Here is a 12,028-nt window from a genome sequence, read left to right as displayed (position 1 = left end):
TAAAAACTTACTTAGGAGCTCCCAATTTAGCACTGATGATGAGGTTAGACTGGGGCACCCAGTGAAAGGGGCTGGGAAAGCATAAGGAGCAGACAGCCCCCCTCCCCCTTCCCTGGATATGAAAAAAAAGATTATACAAACATTAGCAGCATGAATCTGTAGACCTAAGTCTACATCTGATACATTGGGGCTTGTTTAGGAGTCTGATAATCTGCACATTGTCTAGACCAGGTGCGAAACTACAGGGGGTGCAGAGGTCGCAGGTGCAACTGGGCCCCTGAGGGTGGGGGCCCAGCTTAAAAAAAAAAATAATAATAAATAAATAAATAAAAAAAATTTTTTTAATAAAAAACGTTAACCTACCACTGCCTGCACTGATATCATGTGAATGTGACATGACTACAGGGGTTAGTATTTCTGTTTTACCCATTGGTGTTTATGTGTGTGTGTGTATGTATGTGACTGTGTGTGTATTTATGAATGTATGTGTGTGTATGTGTGTGTGTGTATGTTTGTGGAACCAGCAAATTACAGACCTTGTTACTACAGCATGGGGGGGGCAGGGGGTAAACAGTGTCACTATACAGTACCACTATATACAGTATGGGGGGGTGGACCATGTCACTGACTACTGTGGTCACTTTATAAAGTATTGGGCAGGTAGGGTCAGGCCAGCCATCTCACCGGCAGATTACAAACTGTGTCACTAACTTACTATATATAGTACTGGGGGGGTTAAATAGTGTCACTATATACAGTAATAGGGGGTCAGACCATCTCACAGACTGTGGGCACAGGGTACCTCCTTTTGCATACATGTAATCTGATTCACATTTTTTTCTGTGTTAAATGTAAAAAAAAAAAAATGTATTAAATTCACCTTTTTTTGGAGGGGGAAGGGTGGTGGGGGGGCCCTTCTTAGATTCTTGCACCTGGGCCCTGTGGTTTCTAGTTACGTCTCTGGTCTAGACCACAGATAACACGGCTAATCACTGTCATAAAGTTACTATAAAGAAGTGCATTGTTTTGCAATTGTTGCTCCTCATCTGCTGCACCTCTCTGCCAATCCCTTCATTGACTTCCTCTTGCCTCCAGGATTAAACACAAAATTCTCGCTCTGAGATACAAAGCCCTCAACTGCACTGCTCCCCCCTATATCTCAGACCTTGGCCCCAATTTATCAAAGTCTGGCGGACCTCGCTGAATACGGCGAGCAATACGCTCGCCGTATTCAGCATTGCACCAGCAGCTCACAAGAGCTGCTGGTGCAATGCCGCCCCCTGCAGACTCGCAGCCAATGGGCCGCTAGAAGGGGGGTGTCAATCAACCCGATCGTACTCGATCGGGTTGATTTCCGGCGATGTCTGTCCGCCTGCTCAGAGCAGACGGGCAGGTTATGGAGCAGCGGCCTTTGTGACCGCTGCTTCATAACTGCTGTTTCTGGAGAGCCTGCAGGCAACGGGGCATCAAGCTTGATAGACCCCCTTGTCTCCATTTACTCTCCCTCCCGTCCCCTTCACTCTGCTCATGACTTCCTACTCTCCTCCTCTCTTGTTACCTCCTCACACTCCCGTTTACAGGACTTCTCCAGACTGGCTCCCATCTTGTGGAACTCTCTGCCTCGCTCTACAAGACTCTCCCCTAGTTTTAACAGCTTCAAGCGCTCCCTAAAGACTCTACTGTTCAGGGATTCATACAACCTACACTAACCTTCTTTATACCAGTTCCTCTCCTCCATTGCTATCCCTTTGAACCCCCTCAGCATGTAAGCTTAAGAACCCAGCTGTTTGTAGATCCCCTTCTTAAGAGCTGACTACAACAGTGCGAATCTTGGCAGGGCCCTCTAACCTTTTGATCCCTATAAATGTTTTGTTGTTTTCTGCCTATGTTTATAGCGCTGCGGAATCTGTTGGGGCTCTACAAATAACCGATAATAATAATAATTATAATAATATCTGTTAAAGTCAATTAGGAACATATATGTAGCAGAGGTAGTCTTGATAAATCAGTAGGGCGCATTTGACATTCTAAGAATTAGAAAATTGCTCAATGCTCAGAGCTAAATTATATGAAATGGGGCAAAATAAATAAAACAAATATATTGCAATGTTTTTTCATTATGCCTAACTAAACATTTTATATAAACATCTAAAGGGGTTCACTTTCCCTTTAATGGAACATGCAAGATTTTTCTGTAGATTTGCAAAAGGTGAACATACAATTGAGTGTGATTTTAAATTGCTTACCTTCTTTGCTGCAAATGTTTTTTAATAGCTAAACTCTCCCACCACTTGCCTTTTTAAAGGAGCCAATCCAAGTGTGTTACTGGCGTACACACAACTAGCCATTGTCATTTTTATCACTGTCATTGTTGTGCTGTATTAGGGATAGATACAGTATGTTGCAGGTTTAAACACATTCTCAAAAATGTAAAGTGTTATAGAATTTAAAAAAAGCTAGGATTTTTTTTTTCTGATAGATTAGAAGCTGTTGTCAAATTGTCCCAAAGGCGGGGGGGCGGAGCCGACTGCCGAAGCGACCAGATGCACAGTACAGGAGCTTCCAGAGTTAATATAGATTTAAGGGAGTTTTCTACCTAAAATTCTAGTATATTTGTGAACTCTATACTTGATCCCCAACTGAGGGTTTATTTTCCAGTCTCCGGACACTCTGGGAGCACCATCTACATATATTTTTCGGGCAGTCATTGTTATAAAGGTTAAACTTTACTTTTTGTATCTTTAGATCTATATGGTGGATGATATGATTTTGACAATATAGTCTTGAAAAAACGGTCTATAAGTTAATCAACTAACATCAGTCATTTGGCACCCTAATCTACCTCATTACCCATATTGAATTACGAACTCCAATTTTTTTGTCATTAACTCCGCTGCCCCCTTAATATTGTTTACCTTGTAAACATAGGAATAATATATGCTATGTCTATGACTAAGACATTGTGTTGTCTATAGCAAACAACAAGCCTCTTGTATTATTGTTGGCTCCACCTCCCCCCCCATAGCTTACTTACGCCTAGATTTAGAGTTTGGCGTTAGCCGTCAAAACCAGCGTTAGAGGCTCCTAACGCTGGTTTTGGGCTACCGCTGGTATTTAGAGTCAGTCAGGAAAGGGTCTAACACTCACTTTGCAGCCGCGACTTTTCCATACCACAGATCCCCCTACGTTGCGTATCCTATCTTTTCAATGGGATCTTTCTAACGCCGGTATTTAGAGTCTTGGCTGAAGTGAGCGTTAGAAATCTAACGACAAAACTCCAGCCGCAGCAAAAAGCCAGGAGTTAAGAGCTTTCTGGGCTAACGTCGGTTCATAAAGCTCTTAACTACTGTGCTTTAAAGTACACTAACACCCATAAACTTCCTATGTACCCCTAAACCGAGGCCCCCCCACATCGCCGCCACTCTAATAAAATATTTTAACCCCTAATCTGCCGACCGCACACCGCCGCAACCTACGTTATCCCTATGTACCCCTAATCTGCTGCCCCTAACACCGCCGACCCCTACATGATATTTATTAACCCCTAATCTGCCGCCCCCAACGTCGCCGCTACCTACCTACAATTATTAACCCCTAATCTGCCGACCGGACCTCACCGCTACTCTAATAAATGTATTAACCCCTAAAGCTAAGTCTAACCATAAACCCTAACACCCCCCTAAGTTAAATATAATTTTTATCTAACTAAATAAAATAAATCTTATTAAATAAATTAATCCTATTTAAAGCTAAATACTTACCTGTAAAATAAACCCTAATATAGCTACAATATAAATAATAATTACATTGTAGCTATTTTAGGATTAATATTTATTTTACAGTCAACTTTGTATTTATTTTAACTAGGTACAATAGCTATTAAATAGTTAAGAACTATTTAATAGCTACCTAGTTAAAATAATTACAAAACTACCTGTAAAATAAATCCTAACCTAAGTTACAATTAAACCTAACACTACACTATCAATAAATTAATTAAATAAATGAGCTACAATTATCTACAATTAAACCTAACACTACACTATCAATAAATAAATTAAATACAAATAATAATAAAAAAAATATTACAACAATTTTAAGCTAATTACACCTACTCTAAGCCCTCTAATAAAATAACAAAGCCCCCCAAAATAAAAAAATGCCCTACCCTATTCTAAAATACAAATAGAAAAGCTCTTTTACCTTACCAGCCCTTAAAAGGGCCTTTTGCGGGGCATGCCCCAAATAATTCTGCTCTTTTGCCTGGAAAAAAAAACATACAATACCCCCCCAACATTACAACCCACCACCCACATACCCCTAATCTAACCCAAACCCCCCTTAAATAAACCCTAAGGTTAAGGTAGGAAAATTCTGATTGGCTGATGAAATAAGCCAATCAAATTCAAGTTCAATCCGATTGGCTGATCTGATCAGCCAATCAGATTGAGCTCGCATTCTATTGGCTGATCGGAACAGCCAAGCTCAAGCTCATCAGCCAATCAAAATTTTCCTACCTTAATTCCGATTGGCTGATAGAATCCTATCAGCCAATCGGAATTCGAGGGACGCCATCTTGGATGATGTCATTTAAAGGAACCTTCATTCGTCGGGAAGTCGTCGGGCAGGATGGATGTTCCGCGTCGGCGGGATGAAGATGGATCCGGAAGAAAGAAGACTGAAGATGCCGCTTGGATCAAGACTTCAGCCCGATGATGGACTTCTTCAGCCGCCGCTTGGATCAAGACTTCAGCCCGATGATGGACTTCTTCAGCCGCCGCTTGGATCAAGACTTCAGCCCGATGATGGACTTCTTCAGCCGCCGCTTGGTGCAAGACTTCAGCCCGATGATGGACCTCTTCAGCCCGATGATGGATCTCTTCAGCCCCCGCTTGGGCTTGGATGAAGATTTCGGAGCCTCCTCTGGACCGATCGGTGATACCCGGCATGGTGAAGACAAGGTAGGAAGATCTTCAGGGGCTTAGTGTTAGGTTTATTTAAGGGGGGTTTGGGTTAGATTAGGGGTATGTGGGTGGTGGGTTGTAATGTTGGGGGGGGGGTATTGTATTTTTTTTTTCCAGGCAAAAGAGCAGAATTCTTTGGGGCATGCCCCGCGAAAGGCCCTTTTAAGGGCTGGTAAGGTAAAAGAGCTTTTCTATTTTAATTTTAGAATAGGGTAGGGCATTTTTTTATTTTGGGGGGCTTTGTTATTTTATTAGGGGGGTTAGAGTAGGTGTAATTAGCTTAAAATTGTTCTAATATTTTTATAATGTTTGGAAATATTTTTTTATTTTTTGTAACTTAGTTCTTTTTTATTTTTTCTACTTTAGTTAGTGTATTTATTTGTATTTAATTTAATTTATTTATTGATAGTGTAGTGTTAGGTTTAATTGTAGATAATTGTAGCTCATTTATTTAATTAATTTATTGATACTGTAGTGTGGTTTAATTGTAACTTAGGTTAGGATTTATTTTACAGATAGTTTTGTAATTATTTTAACTATATTAGGGTTTATTTTACAGGTAAGTATTTAGCTTTAAATAGGATTAATTTATTTAATAAGAGTTAATTTATTTCGTTAGATAATAATTATATTTAACTTAGGGGGGTGTTAGTGTTAGGGTTAGACTTAGCTTTAGGGGTTAATAAATTTATTAGAGTAGCGGTGAGGTCCGGTCGGCAGATTAGGGGTTAATACTTGAAGTTAGGAGTCGGTGATGTTAGGGAGGGCAGATTAGGGGTTAATACTATTTATTATAGGGTTAGTGAGGCGGATTAGGGCTTAATAACTTTATTATAGTAGCGGTGAGGTCCGGTCGGCAGATTAGAGGTTAATAATTGTAGGTAGGTAGCGGCGACGTTGGGGGGGGGCAGATTAGGGGGTAATAAATATAATATAGGGGTCGGCGGTGTTAGGGGCAGCAGATTAGGGGTACATAGGGATAATGTAGGTTGCAGCAGTGTACGTAGCGGCAAATTAGGGGTTAATAATAATATGCAGGGGTCAGCAATAGCGGGGGCGGCAGATTAGGGGTTAATAAGTGTAAGGTTAGGGGTGTTTAGACTCGGGGTACATGTTAGGGTGTTAGGTGCAGACTTAGGAAGTGTTTCCCCATAGGAAACAATGGGGCTGCGTTAGGAGCTGAACGCTGCTTTTTTGCAGGTGTTAGGTTTTTTTTCAGCTCAAACGGCCCCATTGTTTCCTATGGGGGAATCGTGCACGAGCACGTTTTTGAAGCTGGCCGCGTCCGTAAGCACCGCTGGTATTGAGAGTTGCAGTGGCGGTAAATATGCTGTACGCTCCCTTTTTGGAGCCGAACGCAGCCCTTCTGTGAACTCTAAATACCAGCGGTATTTAAAAGGTGCGGGGGGGGAAAAAGCATGCGTAGTTAACGCACCCCTTTGGCCGCAGAACTCTAAATCTAGCGGTTAGTAAACTAGGGAAAACATATCCCACAAATATTCTATATCTCCAAACTTTTAAATATACGCTTAACCATAGTGGTAACTGATAATCCCTAAAAATACGAAAAATAAGATTCACTGATTGAGACCCAAGAGTGGTCTCTTACAGATTCTAATAGCCTTCTTTAGCTTAATATATTTCCTATAACATTGAGAGGTCCAAGAGAAGCCTCATAGTCCATTTAGAGGATGTATAGTTTGATAGGCATAATCCACATATTTAGATCCTACAAATGTCTCGCAACTCTATGTTTTTCTTGTATTGTAGCCTTAAAGTGAATCTTAATAAAAATATAAAATGAAAAAAAATGTTCCCAAAGCAAGTTGCAGAGGCTGTTATCATGCCACAAATGCATGTAAAGGGTGTGTATGGTGTCACAGTTTATTCAGATGGATTAGAACAGGTTTAAATTAGAAAAAGCCATGAACAACCATACAAAGCCCCACAGATCACTGAATTTCAGGAATAAAATGCAAATATAAAGGAACAATAAAAGTATTTTTTGTGCATTGTATTTTACACATTACAGTATATATAGATGTCTTTACAAAAAAGTTGAATATTCATAAAAGAAAAATATGTTTAGCTTGACCCCTTGAGTCGTCAAATAACGACCCCTAAACCTTTAATAGCATTACATACTTAAAATATAAATAAGACACAGACACTTATATTGGTATAAAACTTGGCCACAGTCTGTTTATTAAATAACATTTGAAAAACTTAATAAATAACTCTTTGAAATATAAACCTTTATTAAATAGAAAATGTTAAAGTGCAACCAAAACAAAGATGCTAGCCCCCAACATAACTCTTAACTTTCCTCCTCTCATTGTCCAGGCCGTATTTAGATTCACATGGACTTAAATAAGTCCGTTACTCATTTTTTACCCCAAGCACAACGGGACCCCATGCCCGAAGAGCTACTTAAACTGCTCTCCCACCCCGTGGGGAGGTTAACCTATTCAATTAAGGCCATAGTCCAATTACTGACGTGAGGGGACTAGCACTCGCCAAAAACTGGACTGGATAACAGACAGACCAGACCCACCAACCCTCACAACAAATGTTTTAAGGCTTCCTGGAGACCCAGGATGAAAAGCCTCAACCCAAAGACATTAAGGTGCACACCATCTATCAAGTAAAACTCGCCATCACCAACTTCTTCCAGATCAAAATGCTGAGCCACCACACCATAATCCCTGCGCATAAAGGCTGTGACCAATTTGTTAACCTTTTTCCTGCTGTTATTGAGCCGAACATGTTCCCACGCCGCTCTCCAGCTCAATCTTGGGACTATGGCAGACCATACAATAGTCAAACCAGGGAAAAGCACTAATAATCTCGCTAGATCTCTTTTGATCCTCCGCACCAGTTCCTTCTGTGGCAACAACCCGAGATCATTCCCGCCGCATGCACTACCAGAACCCCAGGAGGAGGGAACTGCTTAGCATAATCCACCACTAAGGGTAACACCCGGTCCCATTTGAGACCCCTGACTCCAAACCACTTTAATAGAACTTTAGACCAATCAAACCCCAACTGAAGACCATCCGACTTGACTGCTGCCTCTCTCCTGGCCCAATAAATAAATGAGTGTCCCACAACCCACACGTGGACCGGACCTACAACAAGAAGAACGAAAAACCATGAACATATTAAACTGTCAAGTGAGGATGAATATATGTTCAAAACCTGTTCAAACTCCATCTACCTACACCCTTGATAATCTCCTGACCCATCCCCGCAACTGCAGCTTCAGTGGCAGCCCCAATCCAGAAAGAATGGGACCCAAACTCGTCCGGATTCAAACCCAAAACCACTAACGTTTTAGCGAACACAGCCCTAAACTGAAACTGTGACAGAGACCCCCCATCCTAGTGTATCAACAAAGATCCCCCAACCTTAGGTCTCAACTAAACTCAAACTATTTAAAGCCACACATGGACAAGTAGGAACCCCAGTTGGGAGCAAAGACATAGACTGACCCTTTCCTAATTGATCAGTTTTAGATTGCCTGAGGAAAATGGACACTTGCGAGTCCGTGACCACCACGTCCCTGACATTCAAACCTCCCTGACAACCTTTGTTACGACTGATTAATTCAGAAATCCTAAATGCCCCAAAGAAGGCCAGCACAAAAGCTGCCGTAAATAGTGAGACCTCACACCGCACACACCGCAGGCAATTTTTCTATTAGTTGAACCAATAAGGAGAAGGAAACTGGGCGCCGTACATCCGTTGAACGCCCCGCCCCCTTTTTAATACCCTTAATGACCTGACGAACACAAAATGTTTTCGTTAAATCCACAACATTTAGTAGTTTAAAGCGAAACGTCATGGCCGCCAGTCACTTATCTATTGCAGACGGCGACCATCCACAGGTGCCCCACGTCCACAACCACTGCAACCATACTGCCATACATGCCTCATCACCATCTGAAATGCCATTAAGTGCCAGCAGGCATTCCCACTCTGACCACACCTTTGAGTAAGGAGACCAAGTCTTTTTCGCCAAGGAGGACCTCACGAAATCCGCTAGTCCTGTCTGCATGAGGCGCAAGTTCCCCAAAGCGTTGCCACTGAAAACGAGAGAGTGCATCAGCCAATGAATTACTGACTCCGGCTATGTGCCTTGCAACCTCACAACCGCATTCAATCTCAAGCATTGCAACACAAACACCCGCAACAGCTGGATGACTGGAGGGGATGAAGCAGATAAGGTGTTGACTGCTGACACAACCCCCATGTTATCCATGTGCAACAGCACAGCCCTGTTTTCAAAAGATCCCGCCCATACGAACATAGCCACCAACACTGGAAACAATTCCAGAAGGACCAGGTTCTTAACCAGACCTCCTTCTTTCCATGTGACCGGCCATTCCGCAGCACACCACTCATTCCGAAAAATAGCATCGAAACCTGTATTCCCTGCAGCATCAGTGGCCAACCCCAACTCCTCACAGGAAATTCTGGGCGCCTGAATCAACGTTGATCCGTTGAAACCGACCAGGAAATCCGCCCAAATCCGAAGGTCACTCTTTAGTTCCTTCAAAAGCCTCACAAAATGATGAGGCCTTTTGATTCCTGCCGTGGCACTTGCCAAGCGCCTACAAAAAATTCTCCCAACTGGGTTAATTCGGCAGGCAAAGTTGAGTTTGCCCAAAAGAGATTGCATGACTTTGAGCTGTACCTTTTTAGACCTTAAAAATATGCTTATCTCCTCCCGTAAATCCAAAACCTTGGATTCAGGAAGTCTACATTCCAACCTGTCTGAATCAATCACATTCCCCAGGAAACAGAGAACCGTACCCGGACCTTCTGACTTTTCGAAAGCTATGGGCACCCCGAAATCTTCTGCCAGCCTGTAAAAATTATCCCTCAAATTTCTACAAACGTTGGAATCGGCAAGCCCGACAAAAAGAAAGTCGTCCAAATAATGGACTGTGGAAAACAGGCCCGACTGTTCACCCAAAACCCATTCCAGGAATGAATTAAAACCCTTGAACAACGAGCAAGAAATCGAGCACCCCATGGGGAGGCACAAGTCCACATTAAAAGCCCCATCAAAGAAACATCCCAGCAGTTTGTGAGAAACAGGGTGAACAGGCAACAAACGAAATGCAGCCTCAATATCTACTTTAGCCATTAATGCGTGCCTGCCAGCATTCCTGACCAAGTCTAGAGCTTGGTCAAAGGAAGCATATTTAACGGACACTAACTGGAATGCCATCAATAACTGATAGACCGTCGGGATAAGAGAGATGGTGAATAAGCCAGAACTTACCAATTTCCTTTTTGGGTACCACCCCCAGGGGAGAAACCATCAAATCAGCCAATGGAGGGGAGATAAATGGACCAGCCATTCTACCCAATTCCACTTCACGTTTAAGTTTATCTCTAACCACAGATGGCCATTCATTTGCCGACTTAAGGTTACCGGAAAAATAATCCAAACCCCCAACTGACTGTATGACAAAACCGTAAGTAAAACCATGCAAAAGCACAGCTGCTCTATCCAAAAACCCACGCCTACTGCCGTACCAACCTAGCCACTTCACCATCTTTTCCGCCCGTACTGGAGTTGTTCCCCTTGCCAGGCCATTCAATCCTACCCGGCGGCTTTCCTTTCTTAAAACATTTAGAGTAGGAATGGTCGCCCCCACATCCGGAACATTCATGTGCAAGAGGATCCCCACTTGCACTGACTTTCATTAAAGGCAAAACAGAAACCTTTTTTAAAGGGGGCCACCAAACCTGCAGATGCTGATCCGCCGGCTCCCCCTCAAAAAGATTGCGAAGCACGAAGTGGTGTCATGACTTTAAGCCATAGACCCATATCCCTATCATCCCACTTCATATCAGGCTTAACGGCCAGGCACTGATGGAAATGTTCATCATACGTCTACCAGGCCATGCCGCTGTATGTACGCTGCGCTGCAGCAATCTCATCAAGGTAACAAAAAAGGGGGGCACCCTGACCCAGGAACTTTTCCGCCAACACACTAGCGTAGATGACAAACGCCTGAAACCAATTGGAAATGGTTTTCTATAGCGCTTCTTGCGCTCCTCCTCCTCATTTTTTGATGTCTCCTTTTTAGACTCCTCGGGCAACTCAAACGACTGCTCTAAGGGCAACAAAGAAAACAACTCTAAGTACTCCCTCTTCCAAATTTTTTCCCTAGTGTCTTTTGACAAATGCAGTCCCAACGGGCCAATTGAACAGAGACAAGATCTGGACATGGCCATGTCTGCCACCCGCAACTCAGGGACCTCTTAAGTCCTATCAACACCCACTACCAAAGGTGCAACCTGGCTAGGTTGCAAGGACAGCTCACTGTTTCCTCTGATAACTGACACATCTGTAGTTTGTGCTAAAACACTGGACCCAGCTGTGGGAATTGTTCCCAAACCCAATGCAGGAACCCATGCACGTATTGCTGTAGAGGATGGGGAAGAGACAGACGCTGGTGACTCTAACCTTTGAAGCAACTCCTTAATCCCCTCCAGTATCTGCAATGAAGCGGAGTCACTTGAAACCCCTCCCAATCCAACATCTGCTCCACTCTCACCACAATGACCCACAGTGTTTTGCTTACCAGCATGTGATGCCACATCCAGCTCCTTTCTTTGAGTTGGCTGTGCATGAATTGGCGCTCTGATGTTCTGGTCATGCTCCACAGACCGTAATGGATCCTGTAACACCTGCAAAATATCAATGTTTGAATTGCTCTGCATAGACTTTGTATCCTGAACACCTCTTTTTGGCAGGACTGCCCCAACCAAGCAACTCCCCTTGGCCCGTCTAACAACTAATTGCTCCGCCCTTGTTAAGGATTTAGGCACTCCACCTCACCGTTTAACACTACCCTTAATCTTAGGATCCTGAATCCCTCCCTTTTTGACAGGCACCCTTATGGGATACTGTTGTATGTCTTTAGTGGCACCCTTGGCCAAGCCCAACATTTTCCCTGCCCTTCCCACAGATACAGAAAAACCTACCGCACCGGCCGTTTCCTCGGCCCCACCCAAATCTACACCATCATCGGCATCCAAGCGAA

General features: G+C 43.1%; 1 long non-coding RNA gene across 1 annotated transcript in view; it reads right to left on the bottom strand.

Annotated features, from left to right (window-relative positions):
* LOC128645759 (uncharacterized) overlaps positions 1-11,636 on the bottom strand; it is a 16,150-nt gene extending 4,514 nt beyond the window's left edge. Inside the window, exon 1 of the long non-coding RNA XR_008400139.1 lies at positions 11,567-11,636. This is a non-coding gene — a long non-coding RNA (uncharacterized LOC128645759). The remainder of the gene's footprint in view (positions 1-11,566) is intronic.
* Positions 11,637-12,028: the final 392 nt, after the last annotated feature.

The sequence above is a fragment of the Bombina bombina genome, chromosome 1 (assembly GCF_027579735.1).
Source record: "Bombina bombina isolate aBomBom1 chromosome 1, aBomBom1.pri, whole genome shotgun sequence".
In the NCBI taxonomy this organism is placed as follows: Eukaryota; Metazoa; Chordata; class Amphibia; order Anura; family Bombinatoridae; genus Bombina; species Bombina bombina.
The sequence above is the reverse complement of the archived record's forward strand: the minus strand, read 5'-3'. Positions and strand labels throughout refer to the sequence as shown.